Source organism: Camelus ferus, chromosome 32, assembly GCF_009834535.1.
Source record: "Camelus ferus isolate YT-003-E chromosome 32, BCGSAC_Cfer_1.0, whole genome shotgun sequence".
Lineage (NCBI taxonomy): Eukaryota > Metazoa > Chordata > Mammalia > Artiodactyla > Camelidae > Camelus > Camelus ferus.
Window position 1 is genome coordinate 9,479,029 of NC_045727.1, and position 25,854 is coordinate 9,504,882.

At 39.6% G+C, this 25,854-nt stretch overlaps 1 long non-coding RNA gene across 1 annotated transcript in view; it reads right to left on the bottom strand.

Annotated features, from left to right (window-relative positions):
* The window catches only part of LOC106731190, a 59,992-nt gene that overhangs the window by 14,246 nt on the left and 19,892 nt on the right, over positions 1–25,854 (bottom strand). Inside the window, exons 4-10 of the long non-coding RNA XR_004316706.1 lie at positions 25,480–25,741; positions 25,026–25,123; positions 24,778–24,927; positions 24,063–24,209; positions 20,939–21,060; positions 12,864–13,692; positions 7,748–7,872 (exon numbers count right to left, since the gene is read on the bottom strand). This is a non-coding gene — a long non-coding RNA (uncharacterized LOC106731190). The remainder of the gene's footprint in view (positions 1–7,747; positions 7,873–12,863; positions 13,693–20,938; positions 21,061–24,062; positions 24,210–24,777; positions 24,928–25,025; positions 25,124–25,479; positions 25,742–25,854) is intronic.

Below are 25,854 nucleotides of genomic sequence, written 5' to 3' on the forward strand. Positions count from 1 at the left end.
AAAATTTCCCCCAATTTCATAAAAAGTTGGATTTTTATTTTAAAGGGAATTTCCTGTGTATTTTATTTTCTTAAAAGATAAAGTAAATTAGAACCAAAGCACGTGAAAAGCTGTTAAATGACTAATAATCACAAACCTTCAGCTAAGCATTCGTCATCACTGAAAGACCTAATATTACATCGCTTGCAATCTAAATGCCTGCCTGCTCTAACACTGTTTAATACACTACTGCCAGTGCTTATTGACAAGTAAGTGATCACAGTGTCATCATTTTCTTTTGAATAAATAAACAAATAATGATAAAACCGCTAACAAACACTTACTTGCCTAGCAAATAGCAAACACTCTCAAAATGATGGATATTATACTTGCAAGACACTGTTCTGAGTAATACATTAAATTCTAGTAAGGATTTACATATATTCTCTTGCTGAATCTTCCAATAAGCCTACATGGGGAGTATTTATTATTATCATTTTGTAGAGGAGTAAACTAAGACATAGAAAGATTAAGTAATTCGACCAATGTATTAGCCAAGGTTGTCCAGGGAAACAGAACCAACAGGAGAGATAAACATATGGAGATCTGTTATGAGGAATTGGCTCACACAATTATGGAAGCTGGTGAGTCCCAAGAGCTGCTGTCCACAAGCTGGAGACCTAGGAAAGGTGGTGGTGTAATTCAGCGTAAATCCAAAGTCCTGGGAACCAGGGGAGCCAATGGTGTAAGTCCCAGTCCAAGGGAAAAAGAACGTAAGATGAGATGTTCCATCTCATGCAATGAAGCAGAAAAACAAGGGGCAGATTCCTCCTTCCTTCAGTTTTGTTCTGTTCAGGCCCTCAACAGATGGGGTGATGCCCACCTACATTGGTGAGGACAGTTTTCTTTACTGAGTCCCCTGATTCATAGGCTAATCGCATCCAGAAACACCCTCACAGGCACACCCAGAAGTAATGTGTAACCTGAGTACCCCATGGTCCATCAAGTCAACACATCACATCAGTCATCACAACCAAAATTCCCTAAGTAACTGGCCTGACAGAGCCTGGGCTCTTAACCGTCATGTTCAACTGTCATTGCATAGACAACATACAGCTTGATGCCTTATTAATACAATCTGTTAAATTCTAAGATTTTGCAAATGATGAATATGCAAGTTTGGAAACATATTTATAATTAATGACCTATGTAATATTTTCAGAAATATCAGGCTTAGTTTGGTATTTGTTAAATATTCTCAAAATGTCATCAAATATCTTATTAAATATTCACTAACAGAATAACTCAAAAGATCTTTAAATCTGTAAGAGAATTGCAATTTACTAAGAGTTGGCATATGATATACTTGTTGATTTATATGATAAACTTGATAAAAACAAATTAGAAAATGCAGATGATGTTCAACTGAAGATGAAATCTCAAGAGTTTGGAACTGGGGTGGCTATGAGATATTCGGTTTTAAAACCTTATTTTCAGACTTCTTTTATTATACGTTCTTATCATAATAAATCTGGTTGGAGGATTAAAACTACTTTTATACTTCTGGTTTTCACTTTCTCAAGTAAGGAGCTTGGAAGCTGTCACTGTGTCCCAACAAGAAGTAAAAAGCCGAACAAACTGACAAGTCAACACCTTTTCTTAGATCTGTCAGAGAAATGAGGTCCCAGCGCAAACTGCTGCCTCCAAAATAGCAGAGACAGGCAGGCTGGATACAGAAAAGCAGAACTTACTGGAGAAGAAATACCCAAGTAAAAACCTTTGCAGGAACTAATGATGAGGTAGAAAAACCTAAACTATAATTGATGGACTGTTGGAGGCTCAGATTAGACAATAGACAAGTCTATGGGTTAAAAATGCCATGCGGACCCAGTCATAGGAGAGTCCTCTCACGTTTGTAAACCTAGTTTCAGGAGCTCTCCTTGGTTCTCACAGTGATGAGTGGAGAAAAGTTCCCTCATGTTTCTGGCAGGAGAAAGGTAAAAGAAACAATTTTGAAATACACCAGAGCATGATGTTCTTCTTAGCAAGACCGGCCCTCAGAAAACTGTTTTACTAGCGCTTAACCTACTGGAGTTTCATCAGAAACCAACTGATCTGGAGGAAGAGAAATACCCAACTCCAGCCCTCTTCAGCTTCCCAGTGGGGAAAGGGAAACACCAGCTCCAGCCACTTCTAGTCTTCCTGCCCCACCTACGGCAGCAAAAAAAAAAAAACCCACAGAAAACCAAAAACACCAACCTAAGAAGCACTTGTTCACAGAGCAGGGGCACAGGCTAACTAGAAGACTGAGGGGCACAGGCTAACTAGAAGACTGAGGGGCACAGGCTAACTAGAAGACTGCAAACTAATCACAGGACTACAGAACTCTTCCTCTACCCCATCCCTGACATCACATCACTAAAGCCTATTTACTGCCATTCTCTTTACCCAGAATATCATGTCAGGCTATCAAGAAAAAATTACAAGTCATACGATAAGGCAAAAAACTGTTTGAAGAAAGTGAGTTAGCATCAGAACCAAGGTTGCAGTGTACAAGGTTGAAAGTCAATCATTTTCCTATATACTAGCAATGAAAACGTGGAATTTGAGATTAAAAACACAGTATCATTTATATTAGCACCAAAAACTGAAATACTTAGGTATGAATCTACCAAAATATGTATAAGATCTATATGAGGAAAATTATGAAGCTCTGGTGAAATAAATCAAAAGGGACTAAGTAAATGGAGAGATGTTCCATATTCATGGCTAGCAGAATTTACAGCAAATTGTTTGTGTGATTCATTGATTAATGCCTGCTTCCTGGAGTCACCCTTAAGCCCCATCAGGCCAATAACCACCTGTTCTGGCTCGTCATTGTGTCTACAACACCCAGCAGATACTTATTCTTTAACTTAATTAAAGAAAAAACAAACAAATGAATAATGGAATAAACAAAGGATAGGCTTTTAGGAAGACACACCATAGAAAGGTTAAAGGAAAGTTTAAGTCACTCCCTTCTTAGCCAAACTTTTATATATATGTGTGTGTGTGTGCTTTACAAAGGGAATGATATACACCTTTCACAAAGTGCTAAGAAAATAAAACCAAGACTATTAATACATATATTAGTCTTGTAACTTTTTAAAAAGTGACTTACTTTTCAACTTTCAAAGTCACTCTTCACTTCAGTGACTTAACATTTTTGAGAATTATCTTAGTAATCTGGGGGATAAGTGACCTGCCCATTGCTAACACTACAACCACCACCACCAAAGAGAGTTACCTTTTTCTCTACCAAAGTTTTTTTATAATCATGCAAATGGAACCAACCAGAAAGCAGGGGTAGCAATACTCGTATCAGACAAAACAGACTTTAAAACAAAGCCTGTAACAAAAGACAAAGAAGGCACTGTATCATAATAAAGGGATCAATACAAGAAAAGGATGTAGCACTCATCAACATCTATGCATCTAATACAGGAGCCCCTCAATATATAAAGCAAGTATCGACAGACATAAAAGGAGAAATTGACAATAAACATACAATAATAGTAAAGAACTTTAACACCCCACTGACAATGGACAGGTTATCCAAACAAAATAATCAGTAAGGAAACAGTGGTCTTAAATGATACATTGATCCAGTTGGATTTAATATTTATAGGACATTCCATCCAAAACAGCAGAATACACATTCTTTTCAAGTGCACATGGTACATTCTATATGACAGATCACATGCTAAACCACAAAACAAGTCTCAAACAAATTTGAGAAGATACAAATTATATCAAGCATTTTTCTGACCATGACAGTATGAAAGAATAAAGCACATACAGAATGAGAAATGTGAAAAGCACAAACACGTGGAGACTAAACAACATGCTACTAAAAACCTATGGGTCAATGAAGACAGCAAAGAGGAAATCAGAAAATACCTCGAAACAAATGAAAATGGAAACACAACTTTCCCAACTCTATGGGATGCAGGAAAGCAGTTCTAAGAAGGAAGTTTATAGTGACATAGGCCTTCCTCAAGGAAAAAAAAAATTCAAATAACCTAACTACATCTAAAGGAATTAGAAAAAGAACAAACAAAACCCAAAGTCATCAGAAGGCAGAAAATAATAAAGATCAGAGAGAAAATAAAACAGACTTAAAAAGAGAGAGAGAGGGGGAAAGAGAGAGAACAATGAACCAAGAGTTAGCTTTTTGAAAAAATAAAATAAAAATGATAAACTTTTACTCAGCCCCAGAAAAAAGAGCAGAGAAAGGACCCAGATAAACAAAATAGGAAATAAAAGTGAAGAAATAATAACCAATATTACAGAGATACAAAAATATCCTAAGAGAACACTACAAACATTCATATGCCAACAAACTGGACAACCTAGAAGAAATGGACAAATTTCTAGAAACATAAACCTGCCAAGAACGAATCAAGAAGAAACAGACAATTTGAACAGACCAATCACTCGTGAAATTGAATTTGTAATTAAAAAAAACCTCCAAACAAAAGGCCAGAAAAGGATTTCACATTAAGTTCTACCAAACATATAAAGAGGTAATACTTGTCTCTTACACTATTTCAAAAAAAAAAAAGAAATGAAGAGGATGGAACACTTCTCAATTCATTCTATAAGGCCACAATTACCCTGATACCAAAACTGGAGAACAACACTACAAAAAAGAAAATTACACTCCAATATCCCCGATGAATATAGATGCAAAAATCCTCAACAAAATGTTAGCAAGTCAAATTCAATAATACAAAAATAGGATCATATATCATGATCAAGTGGGATTTAGTCCAGGGATGCAAGTATGGTTCACTACCTGCGAATCAATCAATGTGATACTTTTCATTAACAAAAGGATAAAAAAAATCACATGATTATCATAACAGATACAGGAAAAGCACTTGGCAAATTCAACATCCATTCATGATAAAAACTCTCATCAAAGTGGGTATAGAGAAAACAGATCTCAACATATTAAAACCCATTTATGACAAACACACAGCCAATATAATACTCAATGGTGAAAAACGGAAAGCTTTGCCTCTAAAACCAGGAACAAGACAAGGATGCCTACTCTTGGCCCTTTTTTTAACATAGTATTGGAAGTCCTAGCCACAGGAATCAGACAAGAAAAATAAAAGGAATCCAAACTGGAAAGGAAGAAGTAAAACTGTCACTATTTGCAGATGATGTTATACTATATATAGAAGACCTTAACATCTCCACAAAAAGAAAAAAAAATAGGATAAATTAATTCAGTAAAGTTACAGGAGACAAGATTAATACACAGAAATCTATTGCTTTTCTATGCACTAATAATGAACTATCAGACAGAGAAAGCAAGAAAATAATACCATTTAAAATCACATCAAAAAGAATACAATACTTAACCAATGAAGTGAAAGACTCTGAAAATTATAAAACATTGAAGGAAGCAGAAGATGGAAAGATATGATGAAGGAAAAAGAAATAGATATCCCATGTTCAGAGATTAGAAGAATTAATATTGTTAAAATATTCATAGTTTTCAAAACAATCTACAAATTAAATGCAATGCCTATCAAAACACCCACAGCACTTTTCACAGAACTAGCATAATCCTTAAATGTATATGGAACCACAAGAGTACCTGAATAGCCAAAGCAACACTGAGGGAAAAAAGAACAAAGCTGGAGGTATCACACTCCCTTACTACAAAAGCTACTATCATCTAAACAGCATGGTACGGGGACAAAACAGACACAGATCAGTGGAACAGAATAGAGCCCAGAAATAAGCCCATGCACTTTTGGTCAATTAATCTATGACAAAGAAGGTAAGAATACAGAATGGAGAAAAGGCAGTCTCGTCAATAAGCGGTGCTGGGAAAACTGGACAGCTACAGGTAAAAGAATGAGATTGGCACATTTTCTCACACCATATGCAAAAATAAACTAAAAAATGGGTTAAAGACCTAAATGGAGACCCGAAACCATAAAACTCCTAGAAGAAAACATAGGCACAACATTCTGACAAAATCATAACAGAAGTTTTTTGAACCTGTCTCTTAAGGCAAAGGAAACAAAAGCAAAAATAAACAAATGGGAGCTAATCATACTTAAAAGCTTTTGCACAGCAAAGGAAGTCATCGACAAAATGAAAAGATAACCTTACTGAATGGGAGAAAATATCTGCAAATGATACAGCCGATAAGTGGTTAATATCCAAAACATATAAACAGCTCATATAATTCAGTATCAAAAACAAATAATCTGACTTAAAAATGGGCAGAAGAACTGAGAAGACATATAGATGGCCAATAGGCACATGAAAAGATGTTCAACATCAGTAGTTTTCAGAGAAAAGCCAGTCAAAACCATAATGAGAGATCACCTCACACCTGTCAGAATGGCTATCACCAAAAGGTCTACAAATGATAAATGCTGGAAAGGATGCGGAAAAAAGGAATGCTTGCACGCTGTTGATGGGACTCTAACTTGGTGCAACCACTGTGGAAAACAGTATGAAGGCTCCTCAAAAAACTGAAAACAGAACTACCATATGATCCGGCAATTCCATGACTGGGTACATATCCGAAAACCAAAAAACTCATTAGAAAAGATTCATGCATCCAAAAGTTCATAGCAGCATTATTTATAAAAGCCAAGATACAGAAGCGATCTTAAGTGTCCATCAATGAATGAATGAATAAAGAAGATGTGGTATATATATTTCTATATATATACATACATACATATATATATATACATACATACATACATACATATATATATATATCTTATGGAAAATTATTACCCAATCTTTAAAAAAAAGAATAAAATTTTGCCATTTGCAACAACATGGATGGACCCTCTGGGTATTATGCTAAGTGAAATAAGTCAGAGAAAGAAAAACAAATACTCTGTGTTAACTTATATGTAGAATCTAAAAAGTAAAACAAACTAATGAATATAACAAAACAGAAAAAGACTCACAGGTATACAGAACAGACTGGTGGTTACCAGTGGGGAGAAGGAGGAGGGGAGAGGAAGGATGGGGTAGGGGATTGAGAGGTACAAAGTACTACACATAAAATGGGTAGGTTACAGGGATATATTGTACAGCACAGGGAAATACAGCCATTATTTTATAGTGACTTTAAATGGAATACAATCTACACAAATGTTGAGTCTCGGTGTTGTACACCTGAAACTAACATGATGTAAATCAACTCAATTAAAAAAAATTTTAGTAAGTGTTTTGTTTTCATATTCTTTGCAGTAGGTTAGAAGTCAGCACTGTCCAATAGAAACGTCATGCAAGTCACAATTTACCAGTAACCCCATTAAGAAAATAAAAAGAAACAAGTAAAATTCATTCCAGTAATAATTATATTTATCCCAAAATATGCAATATACTATCATTTCAAAATGTGATTAACATTTTTAAAACTTAGTAATAAATATTTTACATTCTGTTTGCTGTACTAAGTCTTGAAAATCCATTATGTATTTTCCACTTACAGAACATATCAATTCACACTAGCCACATGTGGCTGGTGGCTACCATACTAGACAGGGCAGATTACACCATTCATGCTTCTGATAAATTACCTGCTCTCTTCCTTATTTAAAAAACTTGCAGAAAAGGCTTTAAATATTCCCTGTATAAAACAAAGCAACCTTGATGGGTAGGGAATATCTTCATTATAAACTGAAAAATAAAGGTTAAGCGATCCATGGTAACATGTATGTTAATGTAACGATACCGTCTTAATTCACTCATGACTTTAAAAGCTTTCTTCATATGCCAAGGATTCACTGTCATTGGGCAGTGTTTTTCAGTATTACCATCTTTGGAATTGAGAGGCTTCTGATGACCCTGCTTATGACCCTACATTAAAGAAATAACAAAACAGAGAAAAAGATATTAAAGATAATTTAGTGGGGAGGGTATAGCTCAAGTGGAAGAGCATATGCTTAGTATGCACAAAGTCCTGGGTTCAATTCCCAGTACCTTCTCTAAAAATTAAATAACTAACTAAACAAATACAAATCTAATTACCACCCCCCTGCAAAAATTAATTAATTGATTTAATTAAAAGTTAAAAAGATAATTTACTTCAGGCTTACCAGGCTACAAGAGCTACAATGAATGCCTCTCCCCCCATTCATTTAGAGGAAGTCTCACAGTATCTCCCTACATAAAGACTGAAACATAATTCAGAACACTTTCTTATGGTCAGCATGATTTTAACACAAAGTAGATAATTACCTCCCTGGTGTCAAAGCTCTGTCAAAGACGAGCACAGAAAATTTAGTAAAAATGGTTCTGCAACTACCTTTCAAAGAAATGCTAAGAAATGATCTTCTCTGTTGGAAATTAACCTGCTTTTATATTCTGCAGTAGGCATACGTATTTACAAACCAGGAATTAACTGTAAGCTGGTCACTATACTAAATTATGTTTCATTGTTTTATCCTCACAACAACTCTGTAAGCTACTGTTGTTACCGCCATATAATAGATAAAGAGATTGAGGCAGAAAAACAATTTGCAGTGACCTAGTAAATGGCAGAGCTGGGTAAGACTGCAGCCAGCCTGACACGCAAGTCCATTCTTCTCACTGATGTTCACTACTGTTACCTACATTCAGCAATTACAATTGAGTTCTTATTTAAATGTGTAATTTCTAAAAGTACAAAGTATTGTTGGGTAAATCATTCTTTTGAGACCTGGGAGCCAAAAAACAAAAACCAAATAAAATCAGGGTGCCATTGCGGGGAGGGTTAATTGCATATGGACGGACAGAAGGGGACTTTTTGAGGAGACGGTTGCACAACATTAGACGTTTTCTAAAATCAGTGACTTGTACAATTATAATGGGTGAATTTTATGGCCTGCAAATTATATCTTAATACAGCTGTTAAATTAAAAAACTGGGATACCAAATTAAGCCTAAAAAACACCTGCATAAATACCACACACAGAACAGACAAACATCACTATTTATTGCACCACCTCCCTCCACGTCGCTTCCTTTCCTCACCCGTTTCTGAAAGGATGATTCATTTTTAAAATATCCTTTTTTAAATTTATTCAGCAAGTAACTTGAGTGCCAACTATGTACCCAGGACTAGTCTAGGCACTTGGAATAGATCAATAAACAGAACAAAAGTCCTGTCCTCACGGAGCTTGGAGTCCAGCCGGGGTGGGGGGGTGGAGATGACAATGCACACAACAGAGCATCAGAGCAGTGGCACGTGAGGAAAGAGGAACCATGGAAAAAAGAAAAAGGGCAGGGTAAAGAGAGTCGGGAGTATGGGCGAGGGTGACGGTGTATTAAGTACCAGAGGAGGCCACACTGAGGACTGGGGTTAGGACTAGGACTAGGAAGTGAGAAGGCCCAGGCGGACGGAATAACCAGCGCCGAGGCCAGCGCGCCCCTCGCCGTGTTCCAGGGCGGGGGCTGCGGGGAGGGGGCAGTGCAGACCCTGGAGGGCCTCGGAGGGCTTTGTAAGGACTGTGGTTTTACCCGGAGTGAAATCGGGAGGCACTGCAGAAGGACGACACAGTCCAACTTAGGTTTTCCAAGGCTCACTTGACTGCTGGGTGAGAATGGTCAATATGGGTCAGAGATGAAGGGAGGGAAGCCAGTGAGGAGGGCTGTGCAGGAGGAGAGGACAGTGGCTCAGGGCAGGGAAGCAGCAGCGGAGGCAGGAGCCGTGGTGAGAAGTGGCTGGGGTCTGGATAGATATTAAAGGCAGTGGTAACAAGACCTGTTGACAGAATGCATGCGGCTTGTCAGTGAGAGAGTGGAGGGAGGAGGGGGCATCACCCACCACCTGTCCTCCCCCAGGACGTGGCGTGTGGGGAGAGGGTGGCTGGGACTCGGAGGTGGAGAGGTGATGAAAGCAGGAGTGGAACTGCTCTGATCCTAGAGCAACAGAGCTGTAAAAAGCTCGGCTTCAGTTCAACCCGCTCCCTCTCTCACATTCCCTCCCACCTAGATGACAAAGAGAGCACAGTCAGGCACCTTCTGTCCCTGACAGTGACTACTAGCAGGGAAGGGACCAGGGTAAAAGCATGTCTTACGCAAGATCAGGCTGATGGTAACACTATGTTTTACAACAACGAACAGCACTGTCAGGGTGGGACACGTGAGGTGCTCAAACAGGGAGGAGGAGGCTGAGGATCCACTTCCAGCACTTCCATGGCTTTTATCCCTCCTATTTCTGACCTTTCTTTTGCCACTTTCCCTAGCACTGCCATCACTGGCAGGTAAGGGGGCAGCAATGTGACTTGGCCATGTGGCTGATGGGGCTACATTTCCCAGCACTGGAATGAAAAGGCCCTGGAAGAGGAGCAGCATCAGCTGGAAGATGTGAACCGCGGTCCTGGCCTGTGCCCAACACTGACCAGGTGACCCTGGGTTAGACACTTAAGTCTCTCTGGGCTTCCGGCTATGTACTTATAAAAGAAGGTTTTCTCATTCCACAAATACATCCAATATGAGATGTAACGTGAAAGTCAAACATAACATCTCACCTACTTGCCTCAGGGAAATGTACAAACACTGGACATTATGTGAATGTAAATGCACAGTTAAGAAAATCATTGAGGTTAAGCACTAAACTGAACATAGAGATAAATTTTTATGGATTTTCTAGGCCTTCCTCATTTTCAATTTTAACACTGAATTAAAAGTTATTAGCTATACAATGGAATACTACTCAGCCATAAAAATCGACAACATAATGCCATTTGCAGCAACATGGATGCTCCTGGAGAATGTCATTCTAAGTGAAGTAAGCCAGAAAGAGAAAGAAAAATACCATATGAGATCGCTCATATGTGGAATCTAAAAAACAAAAACAAAAACAAACAAACAAACAAAAACAAAGCGTAAATAAAGGACAGAAATAGACTCACAGACAGAGAATACAGACTTGTGGTTACCAGAGGGGTGGAGGGTGGGAAGGGATAGACTGGGATTTCAAAATTGTAGAATAGACTACACTGTATAGCACAGGGAAATATACACAAAATGTTATGATAACTCACAGAGAAAAAAATGTGACAATGAGTGTGTATATGTCCATGAATAACTGAAAAATTGTGCTGAACACTGGAATTTGACACAACATTGTAAAATGATTATAAATCAATAAAAAAAGTTAAAAAAAAGTTATTAGCTATACTCCAGACCACCACCCCTGTGAATAAATCAAGTAGGTAAGCACTCCCTGGGTGCCCGCTGTTGCCCGATGCTAAGCAGGGGTAGGGTTAAAGAAGGCTGAACACGGGAGCCTTCTCCAGTTACCAGCTAAGTGAGGAGACACATTGGAAACCACCTGGGAATGGTACCAAATCAGCACTCAAAGCCAAGATTACGGGCTACCGATCATAAACAGTGCAGGAACAGAAAGAGGAGCTAGAAGGAGTTGGAGTAAATAGGGAAGACTCTATGAAGGGGATGGGGCTCCAACTGGTTCCTGGGGTAATTCTAAGCTGTTTTATACAAGGAATGGATGGGAAAAGGCTGGATTCTCCCGGCTTGTGATAAGGCACAGGTTCCCCTAGGAGGCTAAGGCACATAATGATTGGAACAGATAAGGTAGGGCCAAAATGATGGAGGGCCGAGACTACCTGGATGAGATCTGGTTGTGGTAAGTCTTTGACTTGACTCTAGATGTTGGAGGGTCGAAACTGTAGGTGGACTGAAAGGTGGGGAGAGAACATCCAAGAGCTCAACAGTAGGAAACATTCAAGTATCAGGGATGAAAGCTCTTCATCACAGTATCAGCAATCGGAATGGACATTTGAAACCAAGAATGTGCAGTTCCGGGAGCTGACAAAATGCGGAGGATGGTGCGAGACAGAGAAATCAAAGACCATTCCAAGGCTTTGGGTATCCAGGACTGGAAGAATGATTCTCCCACTGAGTATGTAGAGATGCTGCAAGTGGAAGTCAGCTGATGAAAAAGATTATGAATTCAGTTTAAGACATGTTGAATCTGACGTGTGCACTTAGAGTAGGTGTTCTCTAAGAAGCTGAAAATTCAAAACTGAAGAACAGATCTAGAGTCTAGGATTAAGATGCAGACAGACAAGACACAATAGATTTCCTAAAACAAAACATAGGCAAAACATTCTCAGATGTCAATCTTAGCAACATTCTCCTCGGGCAGTCTACCCAGGCAATGCAAAGAAGAACACAAATAAACAAATGGGACCCAATTAAACTCATACCCTTCCCCACAGAAAAGAAAACCATAAGCAAAACAAAACAGTAATCTACGAATGGAAGAAAATATATGCAAATGATGCGGCTGACAAAGGCTTAATTTCCAAAATATATAAACAGCTTATACAAGTGAGTAACAAAAAACAAACCCATTACTTCTTCTATAATAAAAGAAAAACTTAAATGTCTTAAATTTAAAGATACCGATACTAAAATGTTGTCCTAATGAAATACACTTATTCTAAATTATTAAACATGTGGTAAGATCCACCAAAATCGAAGACTACAACTCTACAGGTTCGTAAAAACATGATCAATGAAAAAATGTTTGTAGCAGTTACTCAAAACTCTCTCTCTGTCTCTCTGTTTGTCTCTCCCTCTCTCCATAAAAGCATCAGTAGTAAAATGGTTATTCCTCTTGAAATCGCAGGACAGGGCCGAATTAGCATAAAAATTCTATAAATATTCCAGTACATACGTAAGTAGAAACATATTCCAGGAGTAACCCACATTACCCTCCAACTGACATATTTTTAAATGTTTGGGAGAAAGGCATGTAATCTTCTTTATACCATGGATGCTCTGAACTGAATGTTCACAAGCCTATTCTATGCTGAAAGTTCTGAAGTCTCTGCTACCTTCAACTTGAATCTTCTGAAATCACAGGGGGAAAGAGTGGTAACGTCACATAGAGAGAGCAGGGACTCGGCCATAACGTAGTCCAGGGAAGCCAGCTACACTGAGCAATGCCAGAGCTGCCACAGCAGCCTGAGGGCAGCCAGAACCACTGCCTGTTGCTCAAGCACCGGAACCCAAGGCTGCTCGTTCTGGGAGGGGGCGCTGGGTTCCCTGGATCAGGGGAACAGGAGAGCTCTCACACAGAGTAACACGAGGTGCCCAGGGCCCAGGACGGGAGCCAAGGCAGAGCCTGGGAGACTAAACATGAGCCCCACACCCACAGCGGTCAGAAGCAGCCGGCTGGGACTCACAGACATCACAGAGCCCAGCGTCCAGGGCCAAGGCAGGAAGGCAGTGGTCGGAAAGGCAATCTTTTCCACATTCCTCCTCTGGCAGTTTTCTCTTGTCTCGGTCCCATTCTTATTCGAGGTGAGCAATGTTGATCTCTCCTGAGTCATTAGATGAGTAAATTGTTTTCTGGTGAAGTCACAGTTCAGGATTTCTCATAGCCATTCTCTCCTCTCTGTTTAAAGGCCCTACTCCAGATTAAAGATGACCTCAAAGTCCTTGACACGCCTCCCATCAGAGGCTCACCTGTGTCCTCTTCCATGCAACCTGGGCAGGCTCTGCCAGTCCCCTGACCAATGAGCATGGCTGAAGGGACTGCGTGTCAGTTTGCAGGTCTAGGTTTTCAGAAAATGACGGCTTCCTCTTTCTACTGCTTGGAATGCTTGCTCTTGGGAAAGCCAGCCACCATGTAAGGAGCCTCATCACTCGGAGACCAACATCCTGTGAGAAACCAAATGACACAGAGAGACCTTGCAGAATATGATTCCACAGAGGCTGGGGAGGGGAGGGGTAGGTGGGAGAGGGAGAGGGGCAGAAACAGAGACCAGGACACACAGGCACAAGACACGTGAGTTAAGAAGCCATCCTGGAAGTGGATGCTCCAGCCTCAGGTTCTCCGGCTGATACCACACCAGCCAAGTTCCTCCTGAACTCCTGACCCATCGTAACATCATAAGCAAAATAAAATGGTTGCTGTAAGTCACTAAGATGTAGGACAGTTTGTTACACAGCAAGAGATAACAGGACACCGGGAGAAGGAGGGGCATCAGTGATAGAGTTTCCAGCATTCACCTCTGCCAAACAACTCGCTGGAATGACTGACGCTGCTGTTTAGCAGAAGTGAGGATGAGGGCCTCCAAGAGGTTCTACCCCACAGGAATCAAAACTGAAGACCAGACTATCCTCTCTGCAACAGAGGTAACGAGAGTAAAGCATGCCAGCCCATCACCAACTAAGCTGCCACCATCCTTGAAACTGGTTCTTTCTTTATCCCGTCAGTATTTTAAACCCAGATTTTACTACCATATGACAACCTAATTCTTTCTTGAGCAAAACCACACTCCTAATGTCGCCCTACGTTGTAAAAACAACCTTCAAAAATCTCAAAGACACTATTCCCAAATTCTTGATAAAAATTCTTTAAAAAGTTGGCACTTGCAGGAATTCCTTTTCTCTTCATTTAAAGCTACAGAGCCTTGTCCTTCCTTCCTTCTGCCTCTCTGGCTTATGCTCTTTAAGAAGCACTCTGGGAAGCCTCACATTTATTGAAGGTTGGATTTGAAAAACTGACTGTAGATAATTCTGAGTTGAGAACACCCTACGCCATCTCTGTTTCCAGTTCTCTCTTTACTATTAGTCCTGACGTGGTCCTCCGCCAGCCTGGCTTGACCCCCATCACACCCTATCAGCAATGTCTGATCCCAGGCCTCTGTAGCTGGCTCAGAGCCCACATCCTAACCAGACCCCCAGGATTTCTGAGGAAGTACTCACACTTTTAAAGTTCTCAGAAAAATGGTGCATAGCGAGCCCAGGAGGAGGAAGCAGGAGACGGGCACGGTGACCAGGACTCCGCTCCAAGTCATTTTGCTTGAACTACACCGAGGCCTTGTTCCCTGCCCTTGGCTTCTAATCCTGCCAAAAGAACTCCTTCCTTCTTTAATACAAAAATGTACCAAACTGACTTGGTTACCCTACTAGGAAAGCAACTGTTACTCTGTGGACTCAAAAGGAACATGTCAGAGATCACGTGGCATAATGAAGCAAGCACGGGCTCCAGAACCAACAGTCTGAGGCTCACCTGCTGGCTGCGCCAGTCTCTTACCTATGGCCTTAAGGAGGTGGTTCCCGAGCCTGCTTCCTCATCTGTCAACACAGGACAGACACCACCTCTGCCTCGCACGGCCATGGTTAAGGCTTTCATGAGACAAACGGTATCCAGTACACGACAAGAGGCCTAGCGAACAGAAAGCACCCAGTGACGCTCAGTTCCCTTCCCTTAAGCATACACTAAAAAGACTAGAGCGGCTGCCGGGGGTTAACTCTGGTGACTGCGACTCTGTACAAAGCAGTTAACGTATGTCCACATATACCGTGACTACTAATTCTCAGAACTTCTCCCCTGAGTTTCCACTCATTAAAAGGACCTGCAGCTGACAATTCCTTTTCAGAGAAAAATTCCAAATATCTAAGCCAAAGTCAGCAAAAATCCCTCAGAAACTCCTCTTTTATCTGACCTAAAATTAAATTGTATTGAAAACATCGAATGAATGAGATAAGTCTGTTTTAATAAGCTTATTTCAAAATTGATAACAACTATAACTACCTTAATGTCAGAATCATTAAATTTTATATCTTTTAAGTAAAACAAATACTTCAGAAGCACATTTTGAGAGATGCGCAAGGAGGTTCAGACAACTTAATGAGATGCTACTCAGATAAAACATGTTAAGCAGAGAAGCAACTCAGCTGCCAGAACTATACCGAAATACACCTAAGGGAGAGGTATTCAGAACAGAGATCAAATCACGGTGCACCGATCTAACCAATCAAAATACACCTTGGGTATTCCAACATCCATACAATGGGGTTTCAGGCCAAGTCATTAAAAAAATTTTTTTTTCAATTTCTAACTTTTGTTTCAGCAAAGAAGTAAACAGAAATGATTTCAAATCACACCAGATTTAAGATATGGTGATCAGCTTATTTTTACAGACAGCAGGTTTAATCTTCTACTCTGAATAAGTCGTTTCTTCTCTAAGGGGCACTGTCCTTGGCTCTTAGAGGCTAATCTGAGATTGCTCTAGCCTACTTTCCTAACCTTTTCCATGTCAGGATACGCATAAAAAATGGTAACATCTGTATAGAGCATGTGCATAAATTGAAGCGTCATCTCAGGGCCAGAAGTCACCTGCTTGGAGGCTCCAGGCAACCCTAGGTTGAGGGGATCATTATCTCAACATATACATAATCCTTTCATGGCCCTTCTGATGGGAAGCTATGTTGGCCTGGTTATCCGGCAACGCAGGAGGAGGTCACCCTCTACCTCAATGCCCATTTGCTGGGACAAAAGACTGGGAGTCATCAACCACCTAAGAGGGCCAGCAGCATTATCTAAGAATCCAAGATGCGCCCCTGAGTTTATGCTACTCAATATTATGTGCTCAGACCTACCAGAGAAAATGGACGCCCAAATCCTTGTTTCTATCCTGTGTATAACTGTCTTATCCAACTGCCATTCTATAACCCCAGGGAGCAGCCAGTTAACAGCAGGACAGGAAGGAACCCAACATGAATTAAATTAAAAGAGAAAAGCACTAAAACAGCTGGGCCTGAGTACTCGGTGGTAAAACGCACTGGTCAGAATGTAAAAGGAATAGACAGTTGCTTAAAATGAACCTGGACCTAGACCAAAAACGCTTCCAAGGCCACTTCCAGCTCTCTAATCTCAAGGTTTCCCGGACAGAAATCTAAGTACAATAAATTATTTCACATCCACAGCCTTAACTACATTTGTAAGATCACAGTAGATGGGAAGATAGGAGCTGAAGCATTATTATACAATCACTTACTCATTACTGCTCCGTTAAAAAGTTAAAGCTTTTCTTCTTCCCTGATGATACCTAATAATACAAATATATGTCTGTGTAAGGCTGTTAGCTGCAGCATTTTCTGCAACTGTAAAATACTGGAAACAACCTAAATGCCCAAACATAGGAGAATGTTTAAATTCACTGACATCACAAATGGAATACTATGAAGCTGTTAAAATTAAGGAAAATTACTACAAACATGGAGTGATAAACAGGATATACTATTAAATGAAAGAAGAAAATTCCAAAAGACTATACTTAGTTTGCTACCTTTTGTGGGAGAAAATAAGAAAATACTCATGTACCTGCTTTTTTTTTTTTTTAAATAAAAGGAAACACAGAAAGGATAGATCAAAGTAATTGGTTGTCTACAGGGATGGGTAGCAATGAGAGGAAGGATCAGGTAGTGACACTTCTTGGTACAATAGTTTATAGTTTTAACTCTGGGGACCATCCTCATGTTTTACACACTTAAAAAGTAAAATCAGCAAGGACAAAGAGGAAGAAAATCTAAAATGGAAATCAAGCACAAACAAATGAAGCTAACTGTACATCAAGTAAATAAGTGTATTAAAAGAGGGAAGGAAACTAACCCAAACAACTTTTGAACATAATACTTTATATACTGCCAGTATACAGACAAAAAGAACTATAAACAAATATTGATCTCTAGTTATAAGGTATGGGTTAGCAGTTCGGAACTAACTTCTGTGCTTATGAAACTAAGCAAACAAGTACGAATGTTGAGGATAATGGGAACCAGATTCTCACTGATGGGGACAGAAAGAGCAAGACTAGACCTGCAGTGCTGAACCGGAGTTCAGGCAACAGTATGAACTCATGGTACACACACACACACACACACACACACACACACACACACACACACACACACACACACAGCTACAGACATGTCTGTTTATTTATGTTTCTTAGCTCTTATGTGCTGAGAAATCTTAGTTTATAAATCTTACCCCCCACTAGAAAGAAGGAGGGCTACCTGGAGAAGTGACTGATTCCAAGACTAGGGCAGGCCGCGCCTGGAGCACCTGGCTGTGCCAGGAAGAACGGGCTCCAGGAACAATGGGGGCATCTCAAAATTACGACTTAAAGGGGCTCCCGTTAGCCAAATCTAAAACAATTTGACCCTCAAAATAAGTAACAGAGTATCACAGAATAAAATAAAAATCTATGAGTCCATGTTAATAAAATAAATGAATAAATAAACAAATGGGAGAGAAAGGAAAGCTCTTCCCTAAATACACTGAGAAATGAGTTAGAAAACCTACATCTTCGAATCATCCTAGCAATAACTGATTCAGTCAAGAACCATCAATGGATGCTAAATTACTGGGTGCAAGTCTGATGAGGAACAAGACATTCATAAAATCTCAAAGCATCTCCCATAAGTTACTTGTTAATAATACAGGGGAAAAGAGTAATTTCACAGTGGAATAACCCTGCAAATACTACCTTAACACGATAATAGAAGTTAACATCACCGGAATGAGACACACAACCTCACACGCGTCTTGACACGATGCCCTGAGCAGACAGATTACTTCTGTAGTACTCCCACCCAAACAACGCATAACCTGAATCTAATCATAAAGCAGCATCAGGAAAACTCGAATTAAAGTACATTCTATGAAATAATTGGCCTGTATTCTTCAAAAATACCCAAGATGTGAAAGACAAAGAAAGGATAAAGAACTGTTCCAGATTAAAGGAGACTAAAGATTGATCTCAACTAAATGAAAAGCATGATCCTGGATTACATCTGTGGGAGGTGGGTGGGGGCACAAAAAAAGGAGAAATAACTATAAAGGACATTACTGAAACAATTGGATAACTCTGAGTATGAAATGCGCATTAGATAATACTATTGTACTAGTTATTAAATATTATTAAATGTCCTTATTTTGACCAATATCCTGTACTTACTGAAAATAAAGTCTTTGTTTTTGGTGGGGGTCGGGGTACCTAAACTATTTACGGATGAAGGCACATTAGGTCTGCAAATTACTGGGCAGTGGGAAGGGGGGCAGGGGCTGGGGGTGGGAAGAGGGTGGATAAAAAGAAGATGTACACATAACACAAATGTGGGAAAATGTTGACAACTGGATGGGAGTTCTCTGTACTATTCCTAATGTTTCTTTAAGTATGAAATTGTCTCAAAATAAAAAGGTTTTTTCAGATTAAATAAATTTTATTCTTTACTTCCAATTAAGAACATTTTTTTCATTATAAAACACAAGGAAAGAGGTTAAATTACTGTCGTGCAGAGCCAAAGAGTACCACAAACCTGACATTAACTTCCCCTTACTGATGGAGGATGAACTAATCCAGTAGACACAGTACAACGTATCGACTGCAGTGGTCCAAGTGGCTTTACAACTATGTTTCTGTTACATACCCAGCGTCTGGCTTGTGATCTGGCTTCCCAAGCAGAGTCAAACCCTTGGGCTTATCTGCTCTCTCTGCTGACTCTGGTAATAGCAACAATGCTTTGCTCTGTTCATTGGGGAAGGTAAATCTGAGTTTGAACTTTTACCAAATACAGTACTGCAAAATTTCAGTTTGAGTGATTTCTCTCTCTGGAGGGTAACTAATCAGATCCACTTCTTACCATTTTGCCCTAAAAACTGGATTAAAAATATTTCATTTAAAAATAGACACCAAATTAAGTATGGCAGAGCAACCTCTTGCTTCCCTCTCTTCTCCAGCCTAACTTCCCACTAAACCGGACAATAAAGAAATTAAGTTGATATTAACTCCCAAACATAAAGAGAACATGTGAGGCCAGCAAAGCAGATAAAAGATTTCAACACATTTCTGAGAGTCAGGAAGAAGTTAGAGGAGCAGTAACAACCTAAGTAGCGTGAAGGAAGCTACGACCTAAGTGCCGGCAGAGGGAAGCGCAGGCAGGAGGGGGCTCTGGGCTCAGGGACACTGAGCACAGCAGACAGCAAAGGTAAGGATGGGACCGAACACAAGGGGTCCAAGTGCTGTGATGAACGACCGATTCACACAACTTCCTACATCCTGATGTCAGAACATCAGTGGCCAAGTGTACAGCCCCCAGATGGAAGACTGAAAAACTAAATGCTGCAAAAAAACAAAAACAAAACCCCACAAAGATGTCTTCCTCCAATGAAGAAGGCAGCCTGCTCCCTAACCTCAGAGTGAAGCCCACTGCAGACAAGCCTCACCCTTACAGACAAACTTACAGAGCTGTTCAGTGCATCACTCTTCTGTGAAAAGATAGACAAAGATAAAACAAGACACTTGAAGAAAACATCTTGTCTGAGAGAATCATTTTGAAAAGAAACAGAGGAACCCAGAGGAAACAGAAACAATGCAGGGAGCACAGAAAAGCTTCAAAACAAACTCTAAAACCCAGAAGTAATAAGAAAAGATACAGCAAAACAACAGGAACAGAATGGATGGAAAAGCAATGGTCAGAAAAATGAGAAAAATCCCTTAAATAAAGAATATTATTATCAAAATTCAATAGAAAGAGTGGAGGCGGGGGGAAAGGAAGTAGCTCAGGAACTCGAATCAAAAGGCAAAGAAATAAGAAGATAAGAAAATTACAGGTTCCACCCAGGGTGCTCAACATTCAATTAACAGGAGTTGTACAAAGAGAAAGGCAGTAACGAGGAGATTTAAGTGTGGGAGGATGAGTGTACTCTCCATCGTACAGACTGAAAAGTCCCCTGAGCGCCCACGACAGCAAGAGAAAAACTAACCATGTGAAGACACATCATTCTGAAGTTCCAGACCACCGAGGCTGGAGGGAATAGCCTAAGCGTTTCCAGGAAAAAAGCAGAAAGACCTATACGAAGGAACAGTAATCAGGAGGGCATCAGTTTTCTCAACAGAAGCACTGGAAGCCTAAAAACAAAGGAACACTGCTTTCAAAATTCTAAAAGGAAAATCTTTCCAAACTAATAGTCAGTCAAGCAATCAAGTAATAAAAGTAAAATCAAAATGTCAGACTTGCATGGGGTCTAAAATTTGCCTCCCCGAGAAGGGAGCTAAATGATGTACTCCAGCAAAATGGTCTAAAATAATAAACCAAGGAAAATACAGACCTGGGATCCAGGAAATGGGAGATCCAATACAAGAGAACAGCAAGGGAATCACAGGATAAAAACTGTCCAGCCGGCCCACAGAAGACTCAGCTCAGATGGGACCCAGAGCGCTCCGGGAAGGTCTTCAGGAAAAAAAAAAACAAAAACAAAAAACACTAAGAGATTATGTGTTTAAAGTCCTTGGAAAATAATACTCATAGACATTTGACAGATTTATAGGTTATATTTGGGAGAAAATGTATACAAGGCAAAGTGCAATTTTTTTAAAAGGCAGTTATTAACTCAAGGAAAAATAAAATGCCAGACAAAAAAAAAAAGCAGTCACCATATTAATCAAAAATTGTTATCTAGTTATACTGAGAAATGGAGAGAGGGGCAGAGGGGAGGGTAACGCAAACACTAATGTCCTCATTTACCATAGCACGATGTCAAGAGATGATACCTAAAATGGATAAATTAAGAAATAACAGTACATTACTTAGATGGATGTAGGTAAATATGAGAGAGAAAACTAAATCGAGCTGAAAGCGGTTGTCTGTGGACAGGAGGACTGGGGGTGGCAGAGAAGGAGACTGCTGTTCTATTTTAAACCTTTTGATACTATGATTTAACTGTATATACATATCACCTTTTGAAAACATGAATTATTCTTTAAAAAGTAAATTGATGTAACAATCATATCAATTCATGAAGTTGCCCAAACCATTTTTTCATCTTTAAAAAATTGCTTAAACTCTATTACATGAAATAAAGTTACAGTAGCAGTTTATCATCTGGGGCCAGGCACCTACTGCGTTCCCTGAACACTACAAGGCTAATTTGCAGAGCTAATGATATGTTTCCTCTGCTAAAGAATGTAATTTCAAAGCTGGCCAAAATTTGTCATCTGTGTATTAACAGATCCAGATGCCTACAGAGCCAGAAAAGAGAGGGCGTCTTCTCCTGCTGACTTCCTACAGAGAGGCAAATTCTGACCCATAAGACCGGTCCCCTCACTGGCTAAAGCATTCTATTCTATTTTGAAACGGATTTCTGAGATCAGTTTTCAACATCAAATGAAAATATAATATAGAAAGAATGTATGTGAAACTATGTAGTCTCAAAAACTGTAAAGCACTAGACACACTTGTAATCATTCATTCCATCACAAACGCAGACCTGTTCGGACCCACTTTGGTGAAAACCACCTAGTGAAGCTAGTATGCTTTGTCTATTCTGCAGTCTTCGCTAAATGCTGGAACTGTGCCCGAACTCCAAGTGAGAGGAAACGGTAGCGGGGACAAGGATTGAAACTACTGAAGTCAAAGCAGACGACTAAGTCAGAGTCAAATGGGCCACTTTGGCCTTTAAACGAGCAGATACAAATTAACTACAGAAAAGTTACCAGGAGTTGATATTGTTTCAAAAACAACTCTCCCTAGGAAGCTGACGATACAGAGAGTGAACACAAAAGCCATGAATCACTTATGAAAAATTCTGGCATCTAATATTCCCATCTGTTTAATATAGCAAGATCCGATGCAATTCCACACTTTTGCCAACAACCCGAGTAAGCAAATCCATGGTTAAACAGGATTTTCAAAAGAAATGAATCAAGCCACAAATGTAAACACCATACAACTATTATTTCAAAACAACAGCAAAGTATATGCAATATAAGAAGAGATGCATATATGTATTTTAGAGGAAGCACCACCTTCCATAAATAAATAAAACAATTAAGAGGGTTAGGGAGCTCTTATTATCAAAGACTTCACTTAGAGTGCAGCTCTAGTAACTGCAGTGCACAGTTCTCTTCCCAGGTTTTTGTGGTTATATAATAAAGGTTGCACTAAAGCACAAAGCGGTGGGGGGGGGGGGGACAGGGAATTACCACAGTTGTACTTACAGGTGTGCTGGGAAGCTACTCTTTTAAAATCAATGGGTCTTTTTAGGAAGATATGGGAAGAAAAAACAAACTGGGCACATGTTTATACTCTGCCTAAAAGGCTAGAAACCCAATATAACAGAAAATAGGCACCTGTAAACTCCAATAACTGTTCTAATTATTTAACAAAAACCAAGAGTTGGAAAATTGTTTTTACAACCAATAAGTACAGTGTTTAAATGCGATCCACACTTCCCCCAAAATATCTATTAATTATTCAAATAAAAAATACACAAAAGCCTGAAAAAACAATTCTTAAATGAGGTTCTTATAAAACTATACACAAACAAAACACTTGAAATAACTGAAATGAAATTGGTGCAGTTAAATTAAATTGGAATTAAATTCTCACAGCATGAATTTGAGCTCTGGCAGCTGCTTCATACACCTAAGGTGAAGCCTGAGTCTTTAGTTGTACAGAACAATTTCTCCAATCAACATTTCCATCCACGTTTAACTTTCCCCAATCCACATTTGCATCCATCTCACAATTAACATTCAAAGTAATTCAGATGGAAACTAGAGTTAATCTCAATTTTCCTGGGTGACACTAAAATAAAAAAAAAAATCAATCAACACTTTAAGTGTCAGCCCCAGATTACCCAAGTTAAGCTGTTTTTTAAAAATATTATATTAGAGTATTTCTCCAACATATTATCTATCAATTATCCCAGGGAAACATCTGTGGCAAAAAAAAAAAAAAAAAAAAAAAAAAAAATTGCTCCCTAGAAATTTCAGCATGATCTTCACAAACTTTGACCAAAATCTTACCATCCCAACATTGTGCAACAAATGTTCAAAACAAAGGAATGAACAATAATCTATTATTTAAAAAAAAAGAACATCTGAGCATGTTCAGTAAGGACAAAGATTTAAAGAAGCCAAAACAACAAGTGTACGATCACAGTCAGTTACATTAAACCTGCAGGGGACATGAAAGCTAATCACCAGCCTGCTCATCCCGGTGATGAGACAGTACAAGAACAGTCCATAAAGGTCTTCAAGGCGGGTCAAGGATAAGTAGGCAAGCAGATTTCACAACTCAGGGGATGCTACTGGTATCCAGTGGGCAGACTCCAGGGATGCTGCTAAACATCTCACAATGCACAAAAGAATCCACTCTCTCCATCCAAAAAAGAATTATCTGGACCAAAATATCAAACATGGTGAGGGTGACAAACCCTGGGCTAACCTTACCTGGACCTCTGACCCTGTTACACAAGTTGAGGGTGAGGTCATCCAGGATCCTGGAGAGGGACGCAAAATCTGCCAGTTGCATGTGTGGGGATCATCGGGGTCTGCTGCAGTCATCTTTTAACTTAGCTTCATCAGCATTTTTAATACCTTGGGAAAATGGATGCATACAAATCAAAAAACAAGTCTCAGAAAAAAATCAATGGAATTAAGCCAACATTTCACGGGCTACCCCTATGTATTCAGTATTAACTAGAACGTAGATATGATGTTCCTCAATAATCAGATGACTACATATCTCTAGTCATAAAATAGACACAAAAAATAATATTAACCAAAGTCTATTTTGTTTAGATTCTCCTAAATGCTCCTAGCACCAATTCCCCACCAAAAAGTGTCTCTTCAGTGTTTTTCCTGTAAATTAAAAATAACAGATACCAAAAGTAATCACAGTGCTGTGGAAAGTCAAACAGAAACTTTCCTGAATCCTATTTGTCCTCTTGACCCATTACTCTCTTCCAAGAAGCCAGAGTTTCAGATCATTACAAGGAGAAAAGAAGAAAACGAGCTAACGTCCTGGCACAGCATTTTGATAAATTATGTAATAGGGAAAATGTGTTTGCTTGTCTGTCCATGCTTCAGAAAATGTTATTAACTTCAAAACTATCCTCAGCACACTTGTATGCCCGGGGGCACAGCCAGTCTCTTCAGTGCTTACCAACAGCAAACAGCTCCACGCCTTCATCCTTGAGTTGCTTTGATGGGGCCTCAACGTCATCAGTGATGAGAACACCGATTTTTCGAGCTCGGCGCCTCATGCCAGCTTGGGTCTTGAAGCTCTGTTGGCAAATGAAGTTCAAAGCCATGTCTAGCGGGATTTTTAAAAGAGAAGCCGTCACATAGTTACTCAGCCATCAGCTTTGACCACAAGCAAGAGCTCCAAGCGCGCCAGACACTTTTACTCACCTGTGAGGGTCCTGCCTCCTTTGTGAGGTAAGTTTGCCACAGCCTGCAGCAAGCTCTTCTTGTCTCTATGAGCATTTAAGTGCCCCTATAATAGTAAGCTGAATTCAAAATATCTAAGGGATATACGCAGGAATCATTACAAACAAAACAGTTCAAAATATGTATTTATAAAAAGGGTTAAGTCAGAAAGCATAAGCTATCATAACAGCGCTGCCCAAGTGGAAGTATAAAGGGTACTCAGTTCAGAAGATTAGATTAGCATGAAGACATTAATATGTAGAATCATTTCAGCAGGAACTAGATAGGTAAAAATCATGTGCTATTTAGGCATCCTATCTAAACATTATAATGTAATTCATTACGGAATCAGTTTCAGACATTTACAAAGGAAGCAGATGCATTAATTGCCCTTTAAAACATTGCACACTTTCCCCCCTAAATTATCAGTTTGTACCTGTCATGCCTGATCCTTGCCTAAGCTTCCCCTCTTCTCTCTTGTAATCTGGGAGAACTGTGATGTCGTATGTGGTCTGGGGCTGAAGCTGCTTTAACACTGCGGAGGTGACTGTGGGTGGCACTTTGGCCACCAGCTGTCTCCTGCCCCCATGGGGCTGATACACAACACGGTAGCTGATGACTTTCCCAGGTGCTGGTTTCCAGGTGACTCTTGTGTTTTGCTTCTTCATCCACTTTCAAGGTTTTCAAATCTTCCAACACTGAGAGATAAAAGGAAGATGACAATGTTACATCAGGTGAAAGAAAACGTTTATGCCCGCCCCCCTCATTTATGTGAAAAGACGCTATCTAGTTTCTTAAGTGTACACACTAT